The following is a 15,376-nucleotide window of genomic DNA, read 5'->3' on the forward strand; positions in this document are numbered from 1 at the left end:
GTAAAATATAGCTTTCAAAAGGAATTGTAAATAATTTTTGGTTTTAACATGCCCTTTCGGACGTAAGTAAGAAAGGTGGTAATCTTCAATGTAAATAGTGACTTCTAGGGTAGTTCTTTGCTGTCGAAATTTAACAGATGATAGCACGGGCTGATTTTTATCTGTTTTTGTGGTTGAAATTAGCAGAGGGGTTTACACTGTGTTGTACCAGCAGGAGATAGATAAAAGAGTTTCAGACTGAATTGAAAAAAAATGTTCCACATATTAATTTTCAGTGAGACGTTTGCTAACTCCACCACTGACACATTGCAAAGTCTGTCAGTTGCTCCATGACGAGGCCTCTGTGGGTTTGAGAACTAATTACAGGAAATGTGAACTATCTGGGTGGAAGGCTGTGTCATTTTAATGTGAAACAGGGTGGGCATGATCAGAATTTGCAAACGGAGTGGGATCTTAACAGTCCATGTCCACTCCCTTCTTCATGGCTTGGAAATGGTGGACGATAGGAAATTGTTTCTGTTAGGCAAGGAGACTAGGACCCGTGGGCACAGTCTTAGAATTAGAGGGGGCAAATTCAGAAAAGAAATGCGGAGACATTTCTTCAGCCAGCGAGTGGTGGGCCTGTGGAATTCATTGCTGTAGAGTGCAATGGAGGCTGGGACGTTAAATATCTTCAAGGCAGAGATTGATAAATTCTTGATGTCACAAGGAATTAAGGACTACGGGGAGAATGTGGTTCAGTGGAGTTGAAATGCCCATCAGCCATGATTGAATGGCGGAGTGGACTCGATGGGCCGAATGGCCTTACTTCCACTCTTATGTCTTCTGGTCTTAATCAGTCTGTGAGTCTTGAGGTTGAAGGGAAGGATGTGTTCCTAATGAAAGGGACCACATTACTGTCTCGTCAGGGTGGTGAGAGAATGGTGAGGCACTAGTTCTGCAAATGAGGAGGGAAAAATGCCTCCACTGTACAAAGGAGTAGAAACTGCAGGGTCTGACTCATCCGACTCCTACGAGGCACAATTTTATGATTGAGTCAATGGTCAATTCGATGTTTTGCTGCTTGTGGAATCCCGCACAGCAGGCAGGATCGGCGCGGGAGGCCGGCAAGATCGGCCCATTGCAATTGAATGGGAGACAGCTGAAAGAGAGGCACGTGATAAGTTGGGGCAAGTACAGTTTCTGGGGAATGGGTTGAGGCGTTGACTCCAGTTTTTAGTTCGAGCCCAGCTCCAAAGCTGAAATTGGTCAGTTCAGAATTTGCTCTTGGATTCAGTGGGGGAGATCTGTTACCACATTGCACCCAATGCAATCTTTTTTGTGCGATGACAGCCTGCAGCATTTTACTTTACAGTAGCAGGTCGACACAATTTTCAAATCCAAACGAGGAAGGGGTTCTGAATATGAGCATTGAAAGTGCAAGAACTTGCATTGTCTTTCAGTTTGAGTTTTGAGCTGAGGAAAGCTGGTGGGATCCTGCTGTGCACAATGTCCTTAATTTCAGTTCGACCCACTCTCTTTTGGGAGCATCGGGTTACTGGGTAGGGGTTGTGCTCTGACAGGGTGTTAAGGGAAATCGTTTGTGCTCCTGAATGTGGCTGTCTATGGATCTGGCTGTGCATCCCTTTGGTCTGTGGAGTGATCCTGTTTATGTTGCCCCGTGTCTGAGTTTGAAGACGGTCCAATCCCAATTCAAGTGTATTGCCGTTCATTTTCCCACAGCTCCGTCACTCACCCCACCCGTCTTTTCAACTCCTCGTCCTCCAAACTGTGACATTAATGTCACAAATGTTTTCAAGACAGTTCGGGAAGATTTCAGCACGTGGTAAACGAAAAGCATTTCAATCAAAACATTGAGGAAGTAGAGAGACAGACATTGACCTTTTCGCAAGCGGAAGTTGAGCAGATTTAGAGGTGAACAGGGACAAGAAAGGAAAGAGTTAGAGGGGAAAGGAGTGAAAGATGGAGAGGTGATTGTACCAGTTACGGCTTTATAATTAATATTTCGCCTGGAACAGCACCAATCGCAGACAGGCTGTGCACGTGGACTATGCGTCATGCATGGGAAGGGGCGGAGGCATTGATGTTGATTTCTTTTTTCTTCCCTTCTGCTGTGTCAGAGACCCAGCTGGAAAGGGCAGATTGAAAATAGCGTGTGTGTGTGTGAGCGCGCGTGTGTGTGCACCTGTGTGTGAGAGAGTGAGAGTTGAAGAGAGCGTGAGCGAGGGACGAAGCGACATCGACTCTGGGTAGAGACTCCTTTAAATTGAGTCATCGCGTTGTCTCACAGAAAATAAACCTGTGTTCAGTCAGAAAGCAATTGCCTCTTGATCCCAGTTGAAATCTGGTCCGGTTCTGTTGATTTGAATTCAGGGTAAATCGCTGACAATTTGGGGAGATTTTTGAAACACCTTCCTGTTTCCAATTATCTGGGTTCAATAACAGGCGCTATGCTGGGGGAGATGTTCAGTGCCAGAATGTGGAATTTCGGGTGGTAGTGAGATCTTGGTATACGAGAGGTTTGGGTAAAGTGTCAGATTATGGAAGTTCAAGGCCAGCAGTGGTATATTGCTGTCAGATTGTGGAAGGCAGCGCGTACTAGTATCTTGCTGTGCTTTTGGTGCTGGATTTTTAAAACATAAAATTTCCTTTCTCTCTGTCTTTCCATCTCTCTTTTTCGAGGAAATTCCATTTGGGAGCTGAAACTCGTATGATGCAGAGACAAACAGAATCAAATTACTCTGCCAGGAGAGATCCACGTACAATAGTTGAAACCAGAGAGAGGATGAGAGAGGGAGAGAGGGAGGGAGAGACAGAGGGGATGGGGGTGGGGGTGGGTGGGGGGGGGTGAGACGGAGAGAATTATGATAAACCAATCTGCATCCAATTACACACCCATAAACTCACCAGTGCCGACACTTCTGGGGCTCAGTCTGTATCCAGGGAGTTTGCCACAAGAGGGGTGAGCTGTTGGCTGCAGGTGGGCGAGACAATAGAGCAAAACACATTCTCTTGCACAGCCCGATCACATCGACTTTACTGCCTCCCTCTCTCCCTGCCTCCATATTCCCAGCTGCCTGTCGCTTCATCCCTCCCTCACGCTCTCTTAAACTCACGCTCTCACACTCACAGATGCTTTCTTTCAATCTCCATCTTCCCCAGAATCTTCACCTCCTCCCCAGTTTTTTCAGGAATTCTTCCATCGTTCGACCTTGTGCATTTCCCACCTTCCGAGTTCTGCTCTCTGCACACCTTTCTCTCTCACTGTCCTGAGAGAACGTGATATTCTTGCCTGAGTGACAGTCTATCCATAATCCCACGCCCATCATTCGGGCTTGACGTTATGGCTATTGAACTTCTCTTCCTTGATTCCTTTCTGTCCTCCTGTATTTCAATCGCTCTCTGTCTGTCCTTATTCGTTGTCTCCTTAAGTTTATTTTCCCTCTCCTTTCTCTCTGTCTTTTTCTTGTTTTCATTGGGACCTCTCTCTGCTCTCCTCTCTCTGTCCTTCAGTTACGTTATGAGGTATTTTGATATATTTTTCGCTCTCTGTCACATTACACCACATCCCAAAGCCAACCGTCCCCAGTTTGTCATCCTGTCTTTGTCCTGGGATGTTTCAGTCTCTATTCCTTCTCTTTCACTCTGCCTAACTGTTTCACACACTCTTTCTCTCAATAGTTTTCTCTGTATCCATCTGCCCTCCCTCTCCTTGCTCCAGGTTTCACATTATCTCTGTCGCTGTTTCTTTCTCTCTTCCTCTCACTCACATTCTCTCTCTCAGAGCCTCACGTTTTCTCTTCATCGGCCATACAGAGGCATCTCACTGTTCCCCACTCCCTCGGTTTTATCCCCACCCTCTCTCGGTCTAACCTGTAAGCGGGAGGGGTTTGTTAGATAAAATACGTTTCTCTTTTGGGGCAGTTTGTCTGCCTGAGGACTGGGTATTTGCGATGCAGCAAGGCAGTCAGTGAAAGACCATTGAGTCTCTATGACGTCCAGCCCCAAGTGTGATCGCAGCGGCTCAGCGAGGGGGCGAGGAGCTGAGAGGTAATGTAGACCTAAGCAGATTTATAAACGGCGGTGGGAAGGTGTCAGGGATGAAATCGGAGGGGATGGTTGCTGCACGGGGTGGAATTAGAAAGTGACATGTTGAAACATTTTGTGAAGGGCAACATGCTTGTGGAGAACAATTCGGGGTGGATAACATTTAAAGGGGCGCACAAGATAGTGAGGAGGGATCTACTTCAGAGGGCATAAAACGGGAGCTCGAAAAATAGTATTAGCCGGTCAACTATGGGGACAATGTTTCCTGGAGAAATGCAATACCTGAGGAAATAATATTTTCATGGGTGGGAGTGCAGTTTATGAGTTGGAGCAGTATTGCATTGGGGGCACAACGTTTGTTGACGGTGTAAAGTAATGTGAGAGTGCTATCCAGCTAGTCATTGCTGGACTAGCCAACTATGTTTTTTTTATATATATCGATTACCTGGTTATATTTAGTCACACAGGGAAGAAACAATTACATTGTTTATTAGAATTGTTTGATCAACTTCAAAAAGGCAGGTTTGGTGATAAACCTGGATAAAAGTGAATTATCCTTCGCCAAGTTAACCTCTTTGGCCATGTTATTGGACACGGACAAGTAGTCCCACATGCTGAAAAACATAAAGTGAATTGAGAATTTCCCCATACCTTCGATAAAAAGATCGTTACTAAAATTCCTGGGATTGAGTGGATTTTATCGAAAATTTTTACCAAATTTTAGCAGTGTGGCTGCTCCACTCAGTGAATTGCTAAAGAGCGGCAAAAATGTTAAGTGGGCAGCGGACTGCCAGAAGACATTTGACACCTTGATATGTGTGTTAACCACTGCTCCAGTATTCACCTTTGACCTAAGTACTCAAAATCAGTGAAGGCGGATATTGATAGAAGTGATGTGGGTGTGAGTGCTGTACTCTTGCAAGAAGACAACGCGAAGATAGAAAGATCTATATGGTTTTCTTCAGTAAATTGAATATTCGTCAGCAGATATATTCGACAGTTGAGAGAGACTTTCAGCTTGTGTGGGGATTATAACATTTCAGTGTTTATCTTACCAGTAAGGCTACAGGTAAGGTAAGGGAGATTTTTTAAATTACTTACCGGTAGTGGCCAGCAGTATTTTTCCTCCACAGTCGGAGCGGGAGCAGCGGCGGAAGTGACGCGGACCAGAAGGGCTGCCGGGGAGGCAAGTAAGTGATCATATATATTAGCAAGGCGGCTAAACCCGAGGCACTCCTACTGTAGAGTCTCCCACCCACCCTCCTCCTCTAACGAAGTTAATAAGGTATGGTTCAATTCTAGACTTCCCTTTTTGGGACACGACGCATATCTCCGCTGGCTACATCTGCGGGAAGTGCACCCAAGTCCAGATGTTACCGGCAGTAGGTCACTCCTGAGGGTCCGGATAACGATGGATGGGTTACAGTCAGGGCGAAGAAAGGGGAAAGACAGACAGTGCAGAGATCCCCTGTGGACATTTCCCTCAGCAATAAGTATGTCGTTTTGGATACTGCTCGGGGGGTGATCTACCAGAGGAAATCCATAGTGGTCAGTTCTCTGGCACTGAGCCTGACACTGTGGCCAAGAAGACAAGGGGGCAGAATAGAAGAGCGCTAGTGGTAGGAGACTCGATTGTTAGGAGAATTGACAGGAGATTTTGTGGTCAGCATCGGGATTCCCGGAAGGTACTTTGCCGCCCTGGTGCCAGGGTCAGATCAAGTGAATAAGATTCTGAAAGGGGAGGGCGAACATTCAGAAATCGAGTTACATATTGATACCAATGTTATAGCCAGGAAAAGGATTGACGATATAAAAAGTGATTTCAGGGAGTTATGGTGGAAGCTGCAGCGCAGGACGAACAGAACAGTGTTCTCGGGTTTACTACCGGCACTGAAACATGTGGTGCTGGAAAAACACAGCAGGCCAGTCAGCATCAGAGGAGCAGGAGAATCGACGTTTCGGACATAACCCATTCCTCGGGAATGAGGCTGGTGTGCCAAACGGCCTGAGAAAAAGGGGAATTTGTGGGAGGGGCTCTGGGAATACGAGAGGTGGAAGGAGGTGAGGGTGAGGGTGACAGGCCAGAGAGGGGTTGGCAGCAGAGAGGTCGTGAAGAAGAGATTGCAGGTCAAGAGGGCGGTGCTGAATCTGAGGGTTGGGACTGAGATAAGGTGGGGGGAGTGGAAATGAGGGAGCTGGAGAAATCGACGTTCATCCAGTGTGGTTGGAGAGTTCCTCGGCAGAAGATGAGATGCTCTTCCTCCAGGCGTCGTGTGGACAGGGTCTGGCGATGGAGGAGGCCAATGGCGGAGTGGGAGGGGGAGTTAAAGTGTTCATTCACGGGGCATTTGGGTTGGTTGGTGTGGGTGCCCCAGAGCTGTTCCCTGAAACGTTCCACAAGTAGGTGGCCTGTCTCCCCAATGTAGAGGAGACCACATCGGGTGCAGCGGATACATTAAATGATGTGTGTGAAGGTGCAGGTGAATTTGCGACGGACATAGAAAGATCCATTGGGGCCTTGGAGGGAGGAGAGGGAGGAGGTGTGGGCGCAGGTTTTGCCCTTCTTGCGGTTGCAGGGGAAGATGGTGGGAGTGGAGATTGGGTTCGAGGGGGTTGTCGACGTGACGAGGGAGTCACGGAGGGAGTGGTCTCTGCTGAATGCTGACAGGGGTGGGGAGGGAAATATATACTTGGTGGTGGAGTCTGTCTGGAGGTGGTGGAAATGATGTATCCGGAAGTTGGTGGGTTGGAAGGTGAGGACCAGTGTGTTTCTATCTTGGTGGCGATTGGAGGGGCGGGGTTCAAGGGCGGAAGTGAGGTAAGTGGAGGAGATGCGGTGGAGAGTGTCGTCGACCACGTCATTGGGGAAATTGCTGTCTTTGAAGGAGGAAGCCATTTGAATTATTTGGTAGTGGAATTGGTCCTCTTGGGAGCAGATGCGGCAGAGGCGGAGGAATTAAAATAGGGGATGGAGTTTTTACAGGGGGCAGGGTGGGAGGAGGTGTAATCTAGTTAGCTGTGGGAGTTGGTCGGTTTGTAGTAAATATCAGTGTTGAGTCGGTCGCCCGAGATAGAAATGGAGAGGTCTAGGAAGGGGAGGGAGTAGTGTGAGACGGTCCAGTTAAAATTGAGATAGGGGTGGAAGGTGTTAGTAAAGTGGATGAACTGTTCAACCTCCTCGTGGGAGCACGAGGTAGCGCCAATGCAATCATCGATGCAGCGGAGGAAAAGATGGGGGATGGTGCCAGTGTCGCTGCAGAAGATGGACTGTTAATCATATCCGACGAAGGGGTAGGCATAGCTGGGGCCCATGCGGGTGCCCATGGCTACTCCTTTGGTTTGGAGGAAGTGGGAGAATTGGAAGGAGAAGTTGTTAAGAGAAAGGATCAGTTCAGACAGTCGAAGGAGTGTGTCAGTGCAACTGGACTGGTCGGGTCGGCGGGAGACGAAGACGCGGAGGGCTTGGAGGCCTTCATGATGGGGGATAGAAGTGTATCGGGACTGGATGTCCATCGTGAAGATAAGGCCTTGGGGGCCAGGGAAGAGAAAATCATAGAGGAGGTGGAGGACATGGGTGTTGTCCCGAATGTAGGTGGGGAGTTCTTGGACTAAAGGGGACAGAACGGTGTCGAGGTATGCAGAGATGAGTTCGGTGGGGCAGGAGCAGGCTGAAGCAATATGTCGGTCGGGGCAATCGGGTTTGTGGATTTTGGGCAGGAGGTAGAAACAGGTGGTGCGGGGTTGTGAAACTATGAGGTTGGAGGCAGTGCGTGGGAGATCTCCTGAGGTGATGAGGTTATTGATGTCTGGGAGATGTTGGTTTGGTGGTGTGAGGTGGGGTCATGATCAAGGTGGGAGTAGGAGTAGGTGTCCAAGAGTTGGTGTCTAGTTTCAGCGGTCTAAAGATCGGTGCACCAAACGACCACTGCACCACGATTGTCTGCCGGTTTGATGGTGAGGTTCAGGTTGGATAGATATCGAGCATTTCTTCCTCCACCTTCACCTCCTCGCCAACTTCTTCAACAAGGATTCTTGCTCACCCTCTAACGAGCACTTCTCTCACCTCCAACACACCACATTCACCTGGACACCCCATGCTGTCCTCTCACCCGCCCTCGATTCCTTCATATCCAACTGACACCGCGACATTGACTGCCTCAACCCGTCCACCCCTCTCACCCACTCCAAACTCTCACCATCACAACACACAGCCCTTCACAACCACCGCTCCAACCCGAAACTCTCCATCAAAAACATACACTTTGCTACCGGCACCACCTGAAAGCGAGGCGTGGAACAGGGAGCGTGGGCAGCTTAACACGTTGTGGGTTTCAGATATATAGATACTTGGGATGCCTTCTGGGGAAGGTGCGCCCTGTACATGAAGAACGGGTTGCACCTGAACTGAAAGGGGACCAATGTCCTCGGTGGAAGATTTGCTCGAGTGGTTCAGGAGGGTTATATCTCGTATGGCGGTTGGTGGGAACCTGAACTATATGCCGGTGGTGGGAGGTGATGGCGATGAGGCAATAGCAAGAGGTAGCGCAGCCAGTGGGAAGGAATTTCCTCGAAAAAACCAAGGGATCGGTTAAAGTGTGTTTGCTTTAACGCAAGGAGCATCAGGAATAAAAGTGATGAGCTTAGAGCATGGATCAGTACCTGGTGTTATAATGGTATGGCTATAACAGAGACGCGGATTTCTCAGGGGCAGGAATGGCTGCTGGATGTTCCAGGGTTTCGAACATTTAAAAAGAATAAGGAGGGGGGATAAAGTGGACGGGGTGTAGCACTGCTAATCAGAGAGGGTAACACAGCTACAGAAGTTAACATTGTCGAGGAGGGTCTGCCGACTCAGTCAGTATGGGTGGAAATTAGGAACAGTAAGGGAGCAGTCACCTCATTAGGGGTTTCCTACAGGACCCCAATAGCAGCAGGGAAATTGAAGAAGGCATAGGTCGGCAGATTTTGGAAAATTGTGGACGTAGTAGGGTTTTTGTAATGGGCGACTTAAACTTTCCCAATATTGATTGGAACCTCCTTCGAGCAGATCATTTGGAATGAGCTGTTATTGTCAGGTGTGTTCAGGAGGGGTTTCTAACTCAGTACGTTGATAGGCCGACGAGGGTAGAGGCCATATTGCATTTGGTGCTCGGCAATGAGCCGGGGCAGTTGTCAGGACCTGTGGTGGTACAGCATTTTGGTGATAGTGACCACAACTGTCTCAAATTCTACATAGCTATGGAGAAGGAGAGAAGCAGCTACAGTGGGAGGATATTTATTTGGGGAAAAGGAAACTGTGATGCTATTAGGCATGTGTTGAGAAACATGGACTGGGAGCAATTGTTCCATGGAACCGGCATTATAGACATGTAGGGACTGTTCAAGGAACAGTTGTTCCGAGTGATGCATAACTGTGTTCCTCTGAGACAGACAAGAAGGGATAAGATAACGGAACCTTGGATGACGAGAGCGGAGGAGATTCTCGTCAAAAGAAAGAAGGCAGCCTAGGTAAAGTGGAGGAAGCTAGGGTCTTGCTCAGCTCTAGAAGATTACAGGCAGGCGAAGAAGGAGCTCAAAAATGATCTAAGAGAGCCAGCAGGGGGCAGGAAAAAGGCTTGGCAGGAAGGATTAGGGAGATTCCAAAGGCATTTTACACGTATGTGAGGAATAAGAGAATGATTAAAGAAAGACGAGGGCCAATCAGGGATAGCATAGGGAACTTGTGTATAAAGTCTGAGGCGGTAGGGGATGCTCGATATTAGTTGTTTGCTTTTGTCTTTACGACAGAAAAGGACATTGTAGAGAATGAAACCATTGAGAAGCAGGTAAGCATGCTGGAATGGATAGAGATTGAGGAAGCTGATGTGCTGAAATTTTTGACAAAGATTAAGATTGACAATTCGCCAGGGCCAGACCAGATTTATCCTCGTTTGCTTTTAGAAGCGAGAAATGTAATTGCTTCGCCCCTTGCGAAGATCTTTGCATCCTCCTTCTCCACCGGAGTCGTACCTGAGGACTGGAGGGAGACAAATGTAATTCCTACTTTAATGAAAGGAAATAGGGGAATCCCCGTCAGTTACAGACCAGTCAGTCTCACCTCTGTTGTCTTCAAGGTGTTAGAAAGCATTGTGAGGGATAAGATTTATGACAATCTGGAATATCATCGTTTGATTAAATGCAATCAGCACGGCTTTGTGAGAGGCAGGTCATGCATCACAGAAGACAGCGAATGGTCGTGGAAGGAAAGTATTCTGCCTGGAAGTCAGTGGTGAGTGGTGTTCCATAGGTCTCCGTCCTTGGGCCTCTGTTCGTTGTAATTTTTGTTAATGACTTGGATGAGGAGATTGAGGGATGGGCTAGCAAGTTTGCGGACGACAGAAAGGTTGGAGGTGTCGTTGACAGTATAGAGAACTGTTGTATGAATCAGCGTGACATTGACTGGACGCAGAAATGGACTGAGAGGTGGCAGATGGAGTTCAATCTGGATAAATGCGATGCGATGCATTTCGGAAGGTCGAACTTGAAAGTTGAGTACAGGAGTAAAGACAGGATTCTTGGCAGTTTGGAGGAAAAGGTGGATCTTGGTTTACAGGTACACAGATCCCTTAAAATTTCCACATATTTGGACAGGGTGGTTAAGAAAGCATATGGTGTTTTGGCTTTCAATAACTGGAGATTGAGTTTAAGAGTCGTGAGATCTTGTTGCAGCTCTATAAAACTTTGGTTAGGCCGCACTTGGAATACTGTGTCCAGTTCTGGTCGCCCTATTATAGGAAAGATGTGGATGCTTTGGACCGGGTTCAGAAGAGGTTTACCAGGATGCTGCCTGGAATGGAGGGGTTATCTTCCGAAGTGAGGTTGACTGAGCTCGGACTTTTTTCATTGGAAAAAAGGAAGGAATAGAGGGGACCTAACTGAGGTGTACACGATAATGAGAGGGATAGATCGAGTTGATAGTCAGACACTTTTTCACATGGCAGAAATTGCTACACGATGGATTATAGTTTTTAGCTGTTTGGCAGAACGTTCAGAGGGGATGTCAGAGGCGGGTTCTTTACGCAGAAAGTTGTGAGAGCATAGAATGCGTTGCCAGCAGCAGTTGTGAAAGCGAGGTTATTGGGGATATTTAAGTGACTGCTGGACATGCATATGGTCACAGAAGTTTGAGGGTTCGTATATGAGGTTTACCTTATATGAGGATCAATGGTCAGCACAACATCGTGGACTGAAGGGCCTGTTCTATGGTATACTGTTCTATGTTCTCTGCTCTATGTGACTTTTCAAAGAAAATTATATACAGAGATCGTAAATGATTGAAAGTTAAGGAGAAATTTAAGGACAACATTTCAGTGTGCTGAAATTGAGCAGGTTATTATAGCCATTAAATTTCAAAACTGTGCATGTGACAGGACGGGAAAAAGTGATTTTTGACGTAGTGTTGAGACACGAATAAGAAAAGGAAACTTTCGTTAGCGGGAGTACTACAGATTGAAACGGGATGTATTTGTGCATGTTTGCACGTTCATCGCCAGTGTAATTTATATTCGTGTGTTAGAGTACTAACAATTGTTCAGGGGTTTTAAAATGAAGCCATATTTGGTTGATGATTTTTTTTTTGTTTAACGGGGCGGGCGGTGTTTGACGAACTTGCTCCTTCTGCAAGGCTATGTCATCCTTGGTTTTTTTACAGAGAAGTCGAAAACGACACCAACTCTGAAAGTCAGTTGGTTGAAGGGTTTTCAGTCCAAATTGATTATAGCTAACAGATACTGCGTCATGAACAAGATTTTCAAGTCAAAAACCACACTTGCCTAATGGTAGGAGATTGGTCAGTTCTCCCAGCTCAGTTTTTTCTGGGTTTTTTTGTTTAGTTTAGCAGTAGTTTGGAAAAGGTCCTGGAGCCGGAAGCAGGCTCAGGCTGGTACTCTCCCCCGAATTCTGTCCTGTAAGAACTTGCTTGATCTTGCCTCTTGTGCCAATGGGAGAGTTTGGGATTGTTGGAAGTATCAGGAACAGCAACATTAAATTGGGGTAGTCCGTTGGGTTTTAGGGTAGGACAAGTTATTCCGTATTCTCTTTTTCTGTTCTGTGTTTCATTCAGTAATGCTGCAAAATAAAAAATCTGTTTTGTTTAAACTAAGTGTTCTGATCAGCTGATTATCTTCTGGAATGTTCAGTTTGCACCTGCTTAAAACAGCTATCCCAGTCAGGGTCTGGGTTAACTTCTTCAAATATTTCCAGGGGTCTGGCTGGGTCCAGAACACATTCCAGTCTCCTGAACTGCACGGGATGCTAGATTGCTGTGTTAGTTTAATCACAAAATATGAAGCCATTGATAGAAATGTTCCACACCTCTCTGAAGACAGGACTCGTCTTAGTAGCTGGAAGATTGCAAATGTGACACTACAATTCAAATGTGAGAAAGAATAATCTCGAAAATTAAAAACCTGTCAGATGGACAGCAATGGAGGGAAAACTGATGGAGGCCATAACACAGAAAAACGTAAACATAAACTGAGAGAATTTCAACTTAGTATTAGACAGCCTACATGGCTTTTTCAAAGGCATGTCAAAATTGACAAGTATAATTGAGTTATTTACGAAGGAGATACAGGCGGAGAATGAGAGTTGTTTTGAGGATATTGTGCACTTCGACATTCAGAAATTAAATGATAAGTTGGCAGCAACTTCCAAATAACTGAGATTGATCATTGCTTGGCAACACGAATTAGACATTGAATAAATGGTAGTAAATAGACATTAGGCATCGATGTGCATTTGTCAGATTGGAGACGAGTTAAATGTAGGCAAGGGTGATGACTGTAGAAGCTGGAAACCAGAGTTTTCATCAGGGTGGTGCTGAGAAAACACAGCAGGTCACACAGCATCGGAGGAGGAGGAAAATCGACGTTTCGGGCAAAAGACCTTCATCACTTGGAGCATCTCTGACACCTCCCTCCCCTTTCTGGACCTCACCATTTCCATCAATGACGACTGACCTGACAGTGATATATTTTACAAAACCACTGACGCCCACAGATACCTGAATTACACCTCTTCCTACCCTACTTCCTGCAAAAGTGCCATCCCATATTACAAAGTCCTCCATCTCTGCTGTATCTTCTCCTAGGTACACCGTTTTCACCACAGAAGACACCAGGTGGCCTCCTTCTTTAGAGATCGCAATTTCCCTTCCCACGTGGTTGAAGCTGCCCTCCAACGCTCTCATCCACTTCGCGCACCTCCGCCCTCAAACCCCACCCCTCCAACCGTAACAAGTACAGAAACTACTTCTCCTCACTTTTCACCCTACCAACCTTCGCATTAACCACATTATCTATCGACATATCCGTCACCTCCGAACGGATCCCACCACTCGAGATATATTTCCCTCCCCACCTCTTTCCGCTTCCACAAATACCGTTCCCTCCGTGAAAACCTAGACAGGTCCACGCACACCCCCAACAACCTACCCTCCCGTCCTGGCACCCTCACCTGCCACCGCAGGAATTGCAAATCCTGCGTCCACACGTCTTCCCTCACCTCCATCCAAGACCCTAAAGGATCCTTCCACGTCCTTCAAATTTCCACCTGTGCATCGACAAATGTCATTCATTGTATCTGTGGCCCCCGATGTGGCCTCACCTACATGGCTGAGACTGGACGCCTCCACGCAGAGTGCTTCAGGGAACATCTCCGGGACACCAGAACTGGGACTGCAGCTTTTTACAATATATGTTCATGATATAGAAGATGGTATTAGCAATAACATTAGCTAATTTGCTGATGATACTGAGCTGGGTGGCAGGGTGAAATGTGATCAGGATGTTAGGAGATTACAGGGTGACCTGGACAAGTTATGTGATTGGTCAGATGCATGGCAGATGCACTTTAATGTGGATAAATGGATGCTTATCCATTTTGGTGGCAAGAACAGGAAGGCAGATTACTAGCTAAATGGAATCAATTTAGGTAAAGGGACAGTACAGAGAGATATGGGGTTTCTTGTACACCACTCAATGAAGGTAGGCATGCAGGTACAGCAGGTAGTGAAGAAGGCTAATAGCATGCTGGCCTTCATAACAACAGGGATTGAGTATAGAAGCAAAGAGGTTCTTCTGCAGGTGTACAGGGCCCTGGTGGGACCACACCTGGAGTACTGCGTGCAGTTCTGGTCTCCAAATTTGAGGAGAGACATTCTGGCTATTGAGGGAGTGCGGCGTAGGTTCACGAGGTCAATTCCTGGAATGGCGGGATTACCTCACACTGAACGACTGGAGCGACTGGGCTTGTGTACCCTTGAGTTTAGAAGACTGTGAGGGGATCTGGTTGAGACATATAAGATGATCAAAGGATTGGACATCTGGCAGCAGGAAACGTGAGTGCCGAAACAGAGGACACAGCTTAAGAATACGGGGTAGACCATTGAGGACAGAGATGAGGAGAAACCTCTTCACCCAGAGAGTGGTGGGTGTGTGGAATGCTCTGCCCCAGAGGGCACTGGAGGTCCAGTCTCTGGATTCATTTAAGAAAGAGTTGGATAGAGCTCTCAAGGATAGTGGAATCAAGGGTTATGTAGATAAGGCAGGAACAGGATACTGATTAAGGATGATCAGCCATGATCATATTGAATGGTGGTGCAGGCTGCAAGGGCGGAATGGCCAACTCCTGCACCGATTGTCTATTGTCCTCCTTTCCTGACTGCCACCCGCAGACAGCGTGCAGCCCCAATCGCTTTCTTTCCGTCTGTCTTGCTGATTTTGGCAGCGCTCCGCTCTCCTCCCCTCCCTGTCTCCTGCCTGCAGGAGACTGATGCCAGGCACAGCAGCAGCAAAAATAACCTGTCTCTCCATTGCGTGCGTGGCACAACACAAGTGCAGAGGGGTGACTTGAGCAGCCACTGCTGGCGGAAAAAGCCGACTGCACCTAGCATACCCAGGCGGTCTCCCATCCAAGTATGAACCAGGCCTGAGTCGATTTAGTTTTCGAGATCAGACGAGATCGGGCGTTTTCAGACTAGTATGGCCGTAGGTGCTGCGCCCTGCCTTTTCTCCCGACTTCAAGGCGTGCTGGCCAGCCACATTTTCTTTGCTGCTCTTTCTCTTTATCCCCTTTGTTTTTTTTTTCTCTCTCTTTTCACTTTGATCTTCCTCCTCCATGCGTGCTTCCCTCCCTCCCTCCAGCTAGCCCTTGCCCACCAGGCTCCTGTCGTCTCCCACATCCCCACACAGGCCAACTGCAAGACCTCCCCTGCTTCATAGGGCTGCAGCATGCATTCTCTCATTCTTCCACACTCCTCAACGCCTCCATTGCGAAGGATTTATACCCC

General features: G+C 47.3%; 1 pseudogene; it reads right to left on the reverse strand.

Moving 5' to 3' along the window:
- Positions 1–14,961: 14,961 nt before the first annotated feature.
- LOC140459849 (5S ribosomal RNA) lies at positions 14,962–15,080 on the reverse strand (annotated as a pseudogene).
- Positions 15,081–15,376: the final 296 nt, after the last annotated feature.

The sequence above is a fragment of the Chiloscyllium punctatum genome, chromosome 35, assembly GCF_047496795.1.
Source record: "Chiloscyllium punctatum isolate Juve2018m chromosome 35, sChiPun1.3, whole genome shotgun sequence".
Lineage (NCBI taxonomy): Eukaryota > Metazoa > Chordata > Chondrichthyes > Orectolobiformes > Hemiscylliidae > Chiloscyllium > Chiloscyllium punctatum.